Source organism: Carassius carassius, chromosome 1 (genome assembly GCF_963082965.1).
Source record: "Carassius carassius chromosome 1, fCarCar2.1, whole genome shotgun sequence".
In the NCBI taxonomy this organism is placed as follows: Eukaryota; Metazoa; Chordata; class Actinopteri; order Cypriniformes; family Cyprinidae; genus Carassius; species Carassius carassius.
The window spans coordinates 35,424,522-35,439,503 of NC_081755.1; the positions used below are offsets into that span (position 1 = coordinate 35,424,522).

The 14,982-nt window shown below is 38.9% G+C and overlaps 1 protein-coding gene across 9 annotated transcripts in view; it reads right to left on the bottom strand.

Moving 5' to 3' along the window:
• Window positions 1-14,982, bottom strand: part of LOC132148031 (caskin-1-like) — a 115,574-nt gene that overhangs the window by 69,781 nt on the left and 30,811 nt on the right. The gene's annotated exons all lie outside the window — the stretch shown is intronic.

Below are 14,982 nucleotides of genomic sequence, written 5' to 3' on the forward strand. Positions count from 1 at the left end.
ATGGCCCAAGATGGCTGCTTGCCCAACACCGCTGCACAGGATGACAGTCACACCTGACCCTCCAGAGTCGAGTCAAGTTCCTGTTGACTCTCCAGAATCGAGTCAGGTTCCAGTGGACTCTCCAGAGTCCAGTCAGGTTCCGGTTGACCCTCCAGAGTCCAGTCAGATTCCGGTTGACCTTCCAGAGTCGAGACAGGTGCCCGTGGACTTTCCAGAGTCGAGTCAGGGGTTCGTGGACCCTCCAGAGTCAGGGCTAGTCACCGATGACCCTCCAGAGTCAGGGCTAGTCACCGATGACCCTCCAGAGTCAGGGCTAGTCACCGATGACCCTCCAGAGTCAGGGCTAGTCACCGATGACCCTCCAGAGTCAGGGCCAGTCACCGATGACCCTCCAGAGTCAGGGCCAGTCACCGCTGACCTTCCAGAGTCAGGGCCAGTCACAGATGACTTTCCAGAGTCAGGGCCAGTCACCGCTGACCTTCCAGAGTCAGGGCCAGTCACCGCTGACCTTCCAGAGTCAGGGCCAGTCACCGCTGACCTTCCAGAGTCAGGGCCAGTCACCGCTGACCTTCCAGAGTCAGGGCCAGTCACCGCTGACCTTCCAGAGTCAGGGCTAGTCATCGCTGACCTTCCAGAGTCAGGGCTAGTCACTGTGAACCCTCCAGAGTCAGGACTAGTTACCGTTGACCTTCCAGAGTCAAGTCAAGTCACCGGTGATCCTCAGGGACAGAGTCAAGTCACCGGTGATCCTCAGGGACAGAGTCAAGTCACCGGTGATCTTCAAGAACAAAGGCAAATCACCATTGATCTTCATGAAAAAGTGCAAGTCACCAATGATCTCCATGAACAAGTGCAAGTCACCAATGATCTCCATGAACAAGTGCAAGTCACCAATGATCTTAAGGAGCAGAGTCAGGCCACCAATGATCTTCAGGAGCAGAGTCAAGTCAGCATTGATCTTCTGGAGTCCAGTCCTAACACCATGGAACTACTGGAGCCTCTCCTCGTCTCAGCTGGATTACCAGAGTCTCTTCACGCCTCTGGGGAACTTCCAAAGCCTCGTCACATCTCGGCTGACCGACCAGAGTCTTTCCTCGCCTCTGCGGAACTCCCAGAAGGTCCGACTGATCCTGTTGTGGCCACGGAGGCTACTCTTAACTTGTTCAGATTCTTTGTTTCAGACTTGCCCAACCAGACTCGTCCTCCTGTTGACCCGACCACACGGTTATGGTGGTCTTCTGCTCCACCCTGGGGGACTCCGGCCTCCACCACACAGACGTGGTGGTCTTCTGCTCCACCCTGGGGTACTCCGGTCTCCACCACACGGACGTGGTGGTCTTCCGCTCCGCCCTGGAGGACTCTGGCCTCGACCACTAGGACGTGGTAGTCTTCTGCTCTGCCCTGGGGGGCTTCATGTTGTTTGTTGTTTTTTGTTTTTGTGTTCACTCCTGTCCCTGTTCCTCTCTGTTAGTCTGGCCCTCCGTCCCTCCCCCTGAGCCTCCACCTGTCCGCCTCCCTCCTGGTCTGTTTTATGTCTGTCTGGGAGCCGCTCCGTAGAGGGGGGGGTACTGTCACAGTGTCTGGGTTGTGTTCCCTGGGTTTCCACTAGATGTCTCCCTTTTCCTCGGTGTCTGTCACTTTATGAACCTTCTGTTCCCTTATTTGGTCACCTTCCTCCTTGTTTGGGTTAATTGATTAGTCCCCACCTGTCTCCAGTTCCGGTCTGTCTGAGTATGTGTCACGGAGTCCTTGTCTAATGTCTTGTCATTCCGTAGTCTTGATCCTGCCTTGTGTTTTGTCTGTTCTTGTTTATTTGGATTTTCTGGTTTTGACCCTGCCTGGACTGTTTACCCTTTTGGATTGCCCCTTAATAAATATCTTACCTGCACTTGGATCTCTCCGTGTTTCTTGTATCACCGAACGTGACAGTGATATATGTATATATATTTTTTTATTATTATTTGATCAATAGAAAGTTCAAAATACGGCACTGAAATAGAATATATCACAACACTATAAATGTCTGTCTTTGTCACTTTTAAGCAATTTAATGTGTCCCGGCTTAATATTAAGTATAACATATTTATACTATATAAAGAATTCATTGCATTACTTCACTATCGTATTACTTTTTTACGAAAATTATATGAATTCTACATTGTTAACTAAACATATCAACTGTGCCATTTGGTCAAGTTCTGAAAACATTTTCATAAATAATCTTTTGGAAATACTGTTGTTCCCATCATTTCACATATACTAGGTGGTTGGGCACATGAAATATTCCCAGGGATACCCTGCACCTCCTCTGTGTCCTGGTCATTCCAGTTCGGGCTAAAGTGGTTCTCCGTGCCTCTTTATCTCTCTAACATGGGGAATTCAGTGTTTAGTGTTAAGTGTGCCTTAAAATCATACCGTCCCCCACAAGCCAGACTACTTAAACATCCATTCTAAACAAACCACCACTCTCCAATCTCATCCACAATTACCACCACAGTGACAAGACAAATAAAGTGGGGTTTAAGAATGATGGACACAAACAAGCATGGGATGGTGGGCAATGTAAACAAAACTCTTCACACGAAACAGTCTGCCAGCTCTCACCAGCACACAAAAACAGCCGGGGCAAGGCCGAGGCAGGCTGCACATCTCCGCTAGTAAACAGCCTCCAGACTCAGTCTTTATTCACTGCAATTACCAATGACATCTTACTGCACAACATATCACAGAGCTGAAGATAAAAACAACATCGCCGCAGGAGCCCACCCTTTCATTCTGAGTCTCTATATAAACTGATTCAAAGCATGATACTGCCATTTTATAAACACACTACCCTACATGTAATTGCATCCATATGTTCAAAAGCTGGCATTTTCTTGAGAAAAACAAATGATTTCGCAGTAAACAATCCAGAATGTAGACCAAGAGGAAAGTTAAAGTAATGCATTTAATGGTTTAGGATTTCTGCCCAGGAATGTCATAGAGAACTAATGAAAGTATGCAGGATGTCACATTCAGAGCATCTACAGACAGAGGCTTAATACTACTATACTACACTGTCAAGTCAATAGTCTTACGACTCTTACAATTTCTGCCACGAGACTGCATCCACCATTCAAATGTTTTTAAAATAACTGCATGCATTTATTCAGCAAGGGTGCATTAAACTGATCAAAAGTGAGAGTAAAGACATTTATAATACATTACAACAAAATTTTACAGTTTCCACAAAATTTAAATTATTATACCAACTAAACCATTTCTTTTTAAATAAATGCTGTTCTTTTGAACTATATGTTTCTTGAGCATCAAATCAGCATATTAGAATGATTTCTGAAGGATCATGTGAGAATGAAGACTGAAGTAATGAAGTGATTTGTCAACACGGGAATAAATGACATTTGAAATTATATTAAAATAGAAAAAAACTATTTTTCAAAAAGACTAAATGGCAAAGCAGTGCTAGCCCGACAGCTGTTTTCAGGTATAAATGTAATAGATGCCAAAAGCTATTCCTTTCAGTTAAAATGTACTTCAAAGGACTTTCAAAACAACTTTCAAAGAACAAAAGGTTCAAAAGCAACTCCAACATGGCAGTCTGGATTAATATGTCTGGAAATGTATTAATACTACACACATGCATACTTAAAACATATCAACAAGCATAATTAATAATTAAACAGTAAGTTCTGCATTGTATACTATATAAAAGTATAAGAATTCAGAATTTGGCAAGAGAGGAGATGATACAAAAAAAAAAAACCAGACAGACACAGAAAGGTCAAAACAGATTGAGAGTAAACAAGACAAAGATATGCCAGTGACCTAGGATTTGCACATCCCATCATGGTCACTCCAAGATTTACGAAAGCACAGCCTTGATTTGTCCCACACACTCAGTAAGCTTTATCAACAGCTTTGTAGCCCTGAATCCTTAAGGCCTGTTTCCATGGAGCTATTGCCAAAATATCATCATATTTTAGTTTGTGTACAGGCACATTTAATTGTAACTTAGTTAAAAAATATTGTATCATAGTCCTATGTCTATTCTTTGCACAGTTCACACAACAACTATAAAAAATGCTGGGTCAAATGAGGCTGTATTGCTTATTTCATAGATCTATTACCCACCAGCAAATTACAGCCTCTCCTGTATCATTAATGCTATCCTAATTAAAATCACAACTTCAAATTACGGAGACCCGTGTGTGTGCGCGCATATGCAAGTGCACACAAGTACTCTGTTTTTGCAGCAAAAGATTTATCTAAGCTTATAATTCATAGTCAAGTTCTAGAGATAATTAACCATGCTTTATTATATGTATTGGGAATAAGCAATATTTCACTGCATTTTCTGAATAACAATGACTGACTTCTCATTGATTCAGCATCAGTCAGACAGAGTAACTACAAAAGATGTTACGTCTTTCATGACTTGGAGTGAGGGAACGGAGTCTTCATGTTGTATTACAACTTAAAATTAGTTTAAATTGATATTTCTTTACTTAAAGGGATAGGTAACCCAAAAATCTAAATTCTGTCATTTACTCACCCTCATGTTTTCAAAATATCTTCGTTTGTGTTCCACAGAATAAAGAAAGTCAAGTTTGGAATGACATGATGGTGAGTAATTAATGACAGAATAGTCATTTTTTGGGTGAACTATCCCTATAAAATCATTCTGAACTGCACGCAGGACTCTTTCTGAATCTAGTGCTACTTGTTGTGCTTCGCTGAAAAGCATGTCAGCAGGATTTGGCTTATTATGTGCAATCCCTTAGAATTATTTCAAAATACTGACACTCATTTTCCATTACAGAGCGTTTGACAAATGTCCGCGAGGAGCCAACACCACAGGGTCACCCCGAGCAGAACACATCCAGCAGAAATCATAAATTCCATTAGTTGACAAGATATATAGACATTCAAACCTTATCCAAGTTATTGTCATAATGAAAGCATCCTCTTTGTTTTGGAAACATTTTCTGAGAGTACACAGATCTAGGGACAGGACACTGTCAACCCATCCAGTTCCAAAAAGAAAGCATTTTTTGAATGCATACAATGAAAAAGTCCTCTCTGTAATGCCAGCTGTTCACTTTTTGAGATTAGTCATCTTAATTGCACTCAGACTTTATGGGCCAAATCTACAAGTCTTAAGTCTACAAATGTTAGGGACTGCCTGGGTAAAAATGAAATCATTGAACACAAAGTGCTTTTTCCATGTGCCAGAAACCAAACTACTTCCTGTCTATGATAGGGCTTCTTGCATTGTGCTACACAGGATAGGGGGTCAGGACTACTCAAGCCCACTCCCATTTTCCAAAAGTGTAGTTAGCCAGTGAAAATAAAATCGGGCCAATGTCTGTATTGGAGGAAATGGTATATTGGACTGAGATTAAGTCTGTGGTCTTGCAGGATGGATACTGAGAGAGGAGGCTGAGCCTGTGGAGTAGCAGTAATGAGGGCTCTGTGGTTTAAGGACTGGCAGGATAGATTAAGACCACTCATCCATGTAATGAAGTGCTTTAATGCTGCATCAGCAGACACTCAAACCCAGCTGATTAATCGTTGTCTGGAACGACTATAGAACATCTTATCCTCAGGACGTCAATGGTTAAAAATCTAGCAAACTGTGGGGAAATCTGTCGATCAGTCAATCATAGACAACCTACCGTTTTTTAAACTTAAAATCTAAATGTACAATATGATAATACAAATAATCACTTAACAAAAATGTATATAAATAAATAGAACAAAAAAAATGTCAATTTAATACTACTATTTACTAATACAAATTCTATATTATGAATAAATAGCTATATTTTTATTTGTGATTACTAATTAACTGATAAATATATATATATAATTTGTCTACTTTTTTCTGGTCCAAAAAACAAACAAACAAAAACAATGTAGAGTGTACATAACATATATATACATAATAATATTGTACATAATAATATATATATCAACATAAACTATAGTATATAAAAATAAAACAAAATGGATTTCACCAGTGGTGTTGTGACCAACTGTCCAGAGATAAACATTTGTGAGTCAAGTTAAAGGCTAGTAAAAGGACAGCCTTCTGTTATCTTCCATTCTCCAGTGGACTCTCTGCAGCACAGTCTCTCCCATCCACTGCATAGACCTTGTCAAACTCCTGAAGTGCCTCCACTTAAGCTTAACATTGCACTTTAGCTAGCAGCTGGAGCTGTGCTCTAAGATAGTGCACACTGATAGCTGGATGTTGATAAGGAGCTTGCAGTACATTGCTAATATATTCAGTAAATTTCTCATATATTCATGCAGCGCTATCAGTGTGGCTTCTCATCTATCCAAACAAGGGCACTGACAATGAAACTGACTCTTGGCTGAAACTGGAAGTGCAAGCTGCCACAATAGCCCATTTTTGTAAGTAATCACCATGGATATAGTTCTCAGGGTGGGGTGAACAGACATACAATGAGATAATCAGAGTCAAAAGACACAACAAAATATGAATGAGCTTGGGAATATAGTATTTCAATTGTTAGCTGTGAAGCTTCGTTAATAATTGCAATGCCAGCAGTCGGCTCAATTTTACATTCGGTTTCCCATGGATTTGTTTGTGTGTCTATCTAACACTTACTTGTTATATTCCTGATTTGTACTTTTAAAGGGACATTTCACCATAAAATGAAATTTGTGTCATTATCTACCCTAATCTCTGTCCGCATTTGATGACTTTCTGATAACCGTTTAATATTCGGACCAATTGTCACAATAGTTGCTTATTAGCATGCCTATTATAAACATATTCACTGTGTATTATTACTTAATAAAGCACATATTCTGCATGACCATATTCTACATCCCTAATCCTTAACAACTACCTTACTGATTATTAGGAGTTTTTTTTAGGTAAAGGTTGTAGTTAATGGTTTGCTAATGATGAGAATTGGACCTTAAAATAAAGTGCGACTGACTTTCTTATGTATGACAGATAAGTTGGGACATTTTGTAAAATGCAATAAAATCAAGAATCTGTGATTTGTTAATTCTCTTTAACTTTTATTTAAATGACAAAAGTACAAAGAAAAGATTTCCAAAGTTTTCACTGACCAGTGTAAATGTATTTTGTAAATATGAAGAAATTTTGTTTTTGATGGCTGCATCACTCTCCAAAAAAGTTGGGACAGAGGCAAAATAAAAGTGAAAAGGTTATAGAATATCCACGTTATACTGTTTTGAAACCGTTCACAGTAAACAGGTGAAATGGTATTAGGTCAAGGTATCATGTTTGGGTATAAAAGGAGCATCTCGGTCTTTGCATGCAAAGCTGGATCATGGCTCATCACTTTGTGCCAAATTACACGAGAGAAGTGACAAACAAATCAAAAATCACATTTGCAGTGCAAAATTGCAAAGAATTTAGGCATCTCACCAACTACCATACATAATATTGTGAAAAGATTCAGGGAATCCAGAGAAATCACAGTACATGTAGGGCAAGGCAGGAAAATTTTCTTGACCTTTGAGCCCTCAGATGGCACTGGCAAGAAACCCTCATGCTGCGGTGTTAAATATAGCCACATGGGCTCAGGAGTTCTTCAGCAAACTACTGTCACAGAACACAGTCTGCTGCTGCATCAAGAAATGCAACTTGAATATGTGTTACTCTAGGAGAAAGCCATACATCAATTATATGCTTGATGCTGCCTGGTTCTCTGGGCCAGAGCTCATCTCAGATAGTCAAAAAGTCAAGTGAAAATGTGTGCTGTGCTCAGATGAGTCCACATTTCAACTTGTTTCTGGGAAAAAATGGCTTTCAAGATCTCAGTCCCAAAGACCAAAGGGACCATCCAGATTTTCATTAGCAACAGAAGCAAAGCAAAGGTCTGTCATGATATAGGGTGTATACACAGCATGGGTGACTTCAATATGTGAGAAGGTACTATTGATATGGAGGCACATAGTGGGATTGTACAGAGACATACGCTGCCATCAAGAGGATGACTTTCATAAGAAGTCTATGGTTATTAGATCAAGACAATGCCCTCTCATTCTGCATGTGCAATAGCAGCGTGGTATCGTAGAGACAGAGTGAATGTGTTAGACCGGCCTACCTGCAGACCAGATCTGACTCGTATTGAAAATGTATGACCAGTAATGAAAAGGAGAATCAGACAATGACGATCACAGACTGTTTGAAGACTTGCGAGACTGGACAAACATTTTGCTTGCAAAACTAACGATTCTTATCTTCAGTTCCCAAACAATGAAACATTGTAATTAAAAGGAAGGTTGATGTGACACAGTGTTAAACGTGCCTCAGTCCCAACTTTTTTGGAGAGTGATGCAGCCATCAAAATCAAACTTTGTTCCTATTTACAAAATACATTTATACTGCTGAGTGAAAACTTTGGAAATCTTTTTTTGTGCATTGTTAATGAAATTAAAGTATAACATTAATATTTCAACTTGATTTATCAACAATGAACTTTATGCAAATGAGCAGTGGAAGTGTGTCACAATAAATACGGTGATTATAATAGCAGTGCAGATACAGTTAGATACTGTATCATGGTATGGAGCATGAATACCTACTACAAACCAATAGCACAATGACTAGATATTTAATTAGTGTAAACAGGCTTCAGTTGTCAAATAGCAAATGTAGACAGTCTCCATGATACTCTTTTTAACCTTCAACATCAGACAACACAAACAATTTCATCTTCATGCGAACATCCTGTTGATTGTTCTCATTAAAGCATCTACAAGCCCTTTATTTATTGTAGAAACAATGACAGCTGAATAACTCTACAATAAAGTTTCATTAGATCCATTTTTACAGTAAAGTTTTTACTAAGGTCTGTGCATAGCGAGTTAGGACAAAAAAGGTTGAATGAAAATAAAAAAGGAAAATTTGACTATTTTAATAACATTAATTGCCTTTTCAAGCCATGTGGACTCCTCAAATGGAAAAGCTTGGGAAAATGTGTTTTTATCCCATCTGCTTGAGTGATGTGATACATGACATCATCAGGAATCCATTAGAAAATTCATTATCACTAAAAGAGAATAGGCAAAGAAAACAGTTCAGAGTTGAAACCTTTGCCATGCGCGTGACTAATTTAACACAAAGTGCGAGTTATGATTTATTAAAAGCGGGGCTGAGTGGAGAGAATTAATTCACAGACTGGATTGGATTGAAATAACTTGGAGCTACACTGGGAGGAAGATTAATGTCACGAGGGGGAGAAACATCCATTTCCTCAACAGACTGAGTCCGTGCCTGAGACAAATGCCTGACTCCACTCGCCCCCTCTGGGAAAGTGTGATCTGATGAGCGGCAAGAGGTTTATTGAATAGGAAAAAAAATCATAAAAATGAAACAATCCTACAGTTGGGAGACAGGAAAGCACGGACGACACTAGGAAAATGTGTGGGAAGCTATTTTGACAGTATGTCTGAAATTCTGTCAGAAAAATATTTTGTTCCCTGAACAGGCCCACCTGTTCTGAACCTTCAAAGCAGCACAACCTAATATTCGGTGCATCTCCTATAATGCAATATGGCAAACCCATCTTCACTACTTTTTCTTTTGCAAAGCAGATGCACAAAGTCAATTTAGACATCACGTTATACTGTGAATATATATATGAAGAAGTCTCTTATGTATATAATAGTACTACAATTTAAAATAACTCTTCCATTTGACTACATATGACATGGTACCAATTGATCATGCATCACTATATTGTGCAAATTTCCTCCTCAATTATAATAGCTGCTACACGCCTGTGAACACATATCAAGCCAGATCGCCTCATGCACACTCCAGACAGAAACTTTAATCATGCCTTAGGCCGTAAGGATCAGATGGATTCAGGTTTCCTGGATATGTGATCTGCTCATCTGTTGTAGCCCAAGCAGACTCTAGTTCCAGCAGACAGAGACATCTGCACTCTTTCTCAGCAGGCGGCCACAATTCTCCTCACACCTGCCTGTCGGTCAGCTCACCCCAGTCCAACATCTGGATGTGAAGATCCGCAATATCAATCAGGATTCTTTATTAGCATTATGACAAATGACTGCTACAGTGCCTTCATTAGAAACGTATACAACTAAGAAGGTTTAGCAGAAATGTTGTTACTGAGGTAACTGAATGGAATATATTTCAGAGTGTATCAGGATATTTTATATGAAAAAATAAGAAGGTACTTGAAGGACTGGATTGTTAAAAAAAAGTGTTAAAATTGTCATTAAAAAAACCCTAAACATTACACCACTGCAAAGTATTCATAACCATGTGAGCTGTAGTGCATTTAAAGTTGCATTTATTTAATTTCTCAAAATTCAGTTTCAATGATCATTTCCGGTTTTCAGGTGATATTCTTTAGCACTGCGGCATATAAGAAATGACAAAACACACGGTCCACTTTCCAGCCTCTCTCTCTGTCAGCCCACCTCCACTATACCCACGACTTCACTGTGTGAGGTTACATAACAGCTGTAAGTCTTCATCTCCTGTTTCTTCTCACAACTCTCAAAACTGTACAAGGGCGTTTTTTTGACCATTTAGACTATCAATTAGTTGATTTTGTTATGTATGAATACTATGGGTTTATCATCAAAACAACATAATTATACACTTAAGGCTATTATAATGAAATGTAAACAGATTTAATGTGCACCGTGCTGGGGAGTCTGATCAAAGTGATAGTGATAAGCACATTTATACATACCAGACTAGTGCAGGAGCATGCTGGGAGGAATCAGCAACAGTTAATGTGTTTAAGAATTCTGTCGCCCCCTCTACCTTCAGGATTATGTGGGTCAGGTCCCCAGATTAAGGTCATGTGCTGTAAATGCTCCAGGGGACCAAGGCAAAAACAGGACAATGGGTGGCTGACATTCTCTCATTGAACTATTGCTGTATTACAAATACTGAGATAACTGATACCTGATCACTTTTCACAACAACTACAACTTTTTAAATCTGGTGTGGCAGAACTACATTTATAATGTATATATTTATAAGAGAACAGTGAAGATATATTAAAGCAATAATTAATGCACCATGAAATAGCAAATAAAAATTAAAAACAATTAACAATACATTTAAAGCATTTATTAATCCTGTTTAATGTTCATTTCAACATATACTAATGCATTTGAAATAATATCAATTAACACTGATGCATTATGAAGGAACATGAATTAAAGAACAACAGAAAGTTAACATTAACCTGGATAAATAAATGCTGAAAAAAGTTGTTTATTGTTAGTTTATGATATTTAATGCATATAAACTGTATGAAAACTGTAAGAATTGTATGAAAACTATACTCAATTAGGTAACACTGTAATTCAATGTTATTGAATTGAGCCTCACTGTAAAATGATAAAGAGAACATTTTACATGCTAATTAGCAGTTATTAATCAAATAAACTGTTAATGATTTGCTTTTGAAAACGTATTTTGAATATCATACTATATAAAATATTCAATTATACTATAAAAGAATTTAAAAAATAAGAAACTAAGAAACCGCTTTGTGGTTGTCAAATGTTGCTTCAACTCAAAGGCAACTAAATAAATATCAATTTTGGAAGTAAATTACCCGTTACTTAGACTAATATTTTATATCTAATATAAAATTCATAAACATATAGCTTGAATATGAACAAATTAGGAATATTTTTATAATAATGTTATAATAATATGTGATTGTCTTTCTGAACCAATACCAAAAACATTCACTACAAAAACAAAACTTTCACACTTAACCAGTTGTTTCACTACTCCTGAACTGACCCAAATGCCTTCATATTGTTTAATTTTAAAATTAGAATTTCATTTCATTATTAGTTTTCAAGAAAGAAAAGAGAAAACATCATGGAGGATCACTGCAAATTAATATTTTGATGCTTTGAGTGAATTCAGATTTTGTTATATAATCTTTGAATATGTAATAATCATGTTGTGTCATGTCAACCACCCACATTACATTTACACTTGTCCTGGACGGTCACACATACAGTATGTCAGATATCTCCATGGATATCCACTACAGCGGATTTCCAACCACCTGACAAACCCGTTGAGCTCTGCGCTTATAAATATGCAGAAAAAAAACATCCTCCAACCACATCCTACCAATTTCAACAGTATCATTACTTCGGTGAGCTGAGAGTCATCCATCAATCTAGCACTTCAACCCAACCGCATTCATTTTCTCACCAGATTTGTTTCACTCCAAAACGCCAGAATCAAGCCGGCTTAGGAAAGCAGAATGAGCGAGGCCTACAACCATCTGAGTTTTTTCTCCTTAGGGACCCCATATGTTTCGACTGCTAAAATAGCTCGGCTCTAATTGCTGCTGGGATATGTGAACAGGTTGTAGAGGTGGAGAAGAGATAACCCATCCCGTCATGCCTTCATCAGTATGTTGAGTCACGCTCTGCAATGTTTCACTCGCTTCATTCTAATGAAACTATCAGCAATTTACTGCAATGAGATATACTATATTCCAGATGCTCTTTCTGTAGGCTTCTGCAGCGAATGCTTGTGGAAAAGGTGGAGAATGTGCTGAATACATGGAAAAATGCTGTGCAGATATCGTCTGGAAACACTCTTTCAAATTCACGCTCCCTCTGGGCTCATATACACACTAACACCTCCGTATACAGACCACAATACTGCAGATTAATGGACAAAAAAAAAAACAAAAAAAAAACAGGTTCACCCCCATTGAGAAACAAATGCCTCGACGTGAGACATCTGCACGAGAGTCAGAGTAACTGATGGCTTTCTGCAGTCTTATTTCTGCTTCCCTTGCTTTCCCTCCCAGCACTCTTTCCTCTTTTCTTTCTCTCTCTCTGCGACTCACTTAAAGCCATCTGCACTGTAACTCAATCATCACACTAAGCAGTGGAAGTAATGATTACAGGGCTCCACGCCACCTTCTTAATATTGACGGGCAGTGACTGCAAATATGAGCTTGGGCAGCAGCTTCGTTTCAGTTTTTGGGGGATGTTTTATGATGTTTTCTGAACTCCCATCATCATACTGCCAATATTTTGCAAGATGCATGCATACTAACATACAATGTGGCAATAATGTACAAAAATATTGAGTACAGAAGTATGCACTACCAAATAACATTTGACAACAGCATACAAACCTCACAATTAAACAATTTCAGATTTAAACATTACTGAGCATTACAACCAAAAAAACAACAACAACAACAAATACAAAATAAACCTGCAAATGCAACTGCATTATTCATTAATGACACAATGCATGATGGGAACCTGAGCACCAGCACAGGAAACCAAACCATTAGAATTCATCTTTAAATGTGTTACTAGGAAATGAAAGATTACTTCCATACACAGATAATAACTGTAATTCTACAGCACAATGCTGCTACATTATTTTCTGCTTCTGTTCATCATGAGTTCATTTGTAATTTGTAATTAAATTAAATGCTGGCTTAATGTAAATGTACTAGCACCAGCCAGGAATACACTCTAAATGAATACTAAAATGTTTACAAATGTATAAAGGAACCACTATCTGCCATCTTCTGTAAATGTTTCAATGTTTAAGAATCATGTGCATCTCCAGATATATTTTGGTAAAACCAAAATGTTCTCAAAGCCAAAAGGTCCAGCTACCAGCCGCTTGGTTGTTCAAAGCTACATTCATTATTATCTTGAATGAAAAAGCTATGGTTTTTATCATCATTGGATTTTTTGTACAAAACAAAAGCAGGTACAGTATTTCAGTCAATTGACCAAAACTTTGATACAGAGCCCAGACAGCATCCAGCACAACCAATCACTGTCAAGCAGGAGACTGCAGTTACTGTGACTGGAACTAATTGGCTTCTGGGTAGCTTTGTGTTTCCAATACTGTGGTGGAGCTTTACCGAGCTTAAAGCCACCCGACACTTTTACAAAGACGTATTACTCTCGGTTTAAAGAAGCTGATTGTTTTTGTGTGAAATTTATAATACTTGTCTGTAAAACTCTACTTCATTTCATAAACATATGAACTCCACACAGATTTATTAAAGAGCAGCTCTCAAAACACCTGTATTCTTCATAATATAAGTGTAAGGACTTACAATAACAAATCATGACCTGAAACGACCGACTATAAAAGACATAGTACTCCAAGATTATATCACAGTCAGTGTTTTTCCCACAGAGCAGCCTCACACACATTCAGTGCCAAAAAGCTGTCATAGTTTACAGCATAAATCTGTGTGTTGCTTCAGTGGCATGAAGCCAAGTGATGGAGCTCACTGGCAGCTCGTTTCTCTTTCTGCTATTGTGAAAGTGCAGTGATGTGGATGCACCTCATGCTCGTTCACCCCATCATTACAGGGGGCAGTGTTTAGCCGAGCAGGAGTGTGCTGCTGCCACACTGGAGCACAGGCAAGGGGGGGAAAGGAGACGAGTGCCGAGACAGAGCCTGGTACTTAGAGGAGCGTCGTGACGGCCGTGGCTCTCTTCCTTGAGCCCCCAGGGTTCTTCTAATCCGAACACGCTCTGCGCAGACAGGCATGTAAGACAAAGAAATCTCAGTCGAGCTGTTGTGTGAGATGCTGTTGATAATGTCACAGATGCGGTGGAGGAGATAGAGAGCAGGCCAGCACAATGCATTCTGAGATGCAGCCACCTCAGTTTGTGGTGTTCAAAGCAGAACTTCAATGAGATACTCAATCCAGGTGGGCATATAAATGTTCACGCTCGCTTTTCAACTGAAAATATGAAACTTTCAAGCAAATCAGGGTCTCACTGGGGAATTCTTTTTTTCTCAACTACAAAAATATTTCATGTTTACCAGACAGCTGTGTCTAGGACTTTCTGCCTCCTGAAAGACATTAATTTCCAGAACATGCTCATTGATGTTCACATAAAGCTCATGCACAATGAGCACTGAAAACATCAGAATAATTTGCACATTGCAAATCA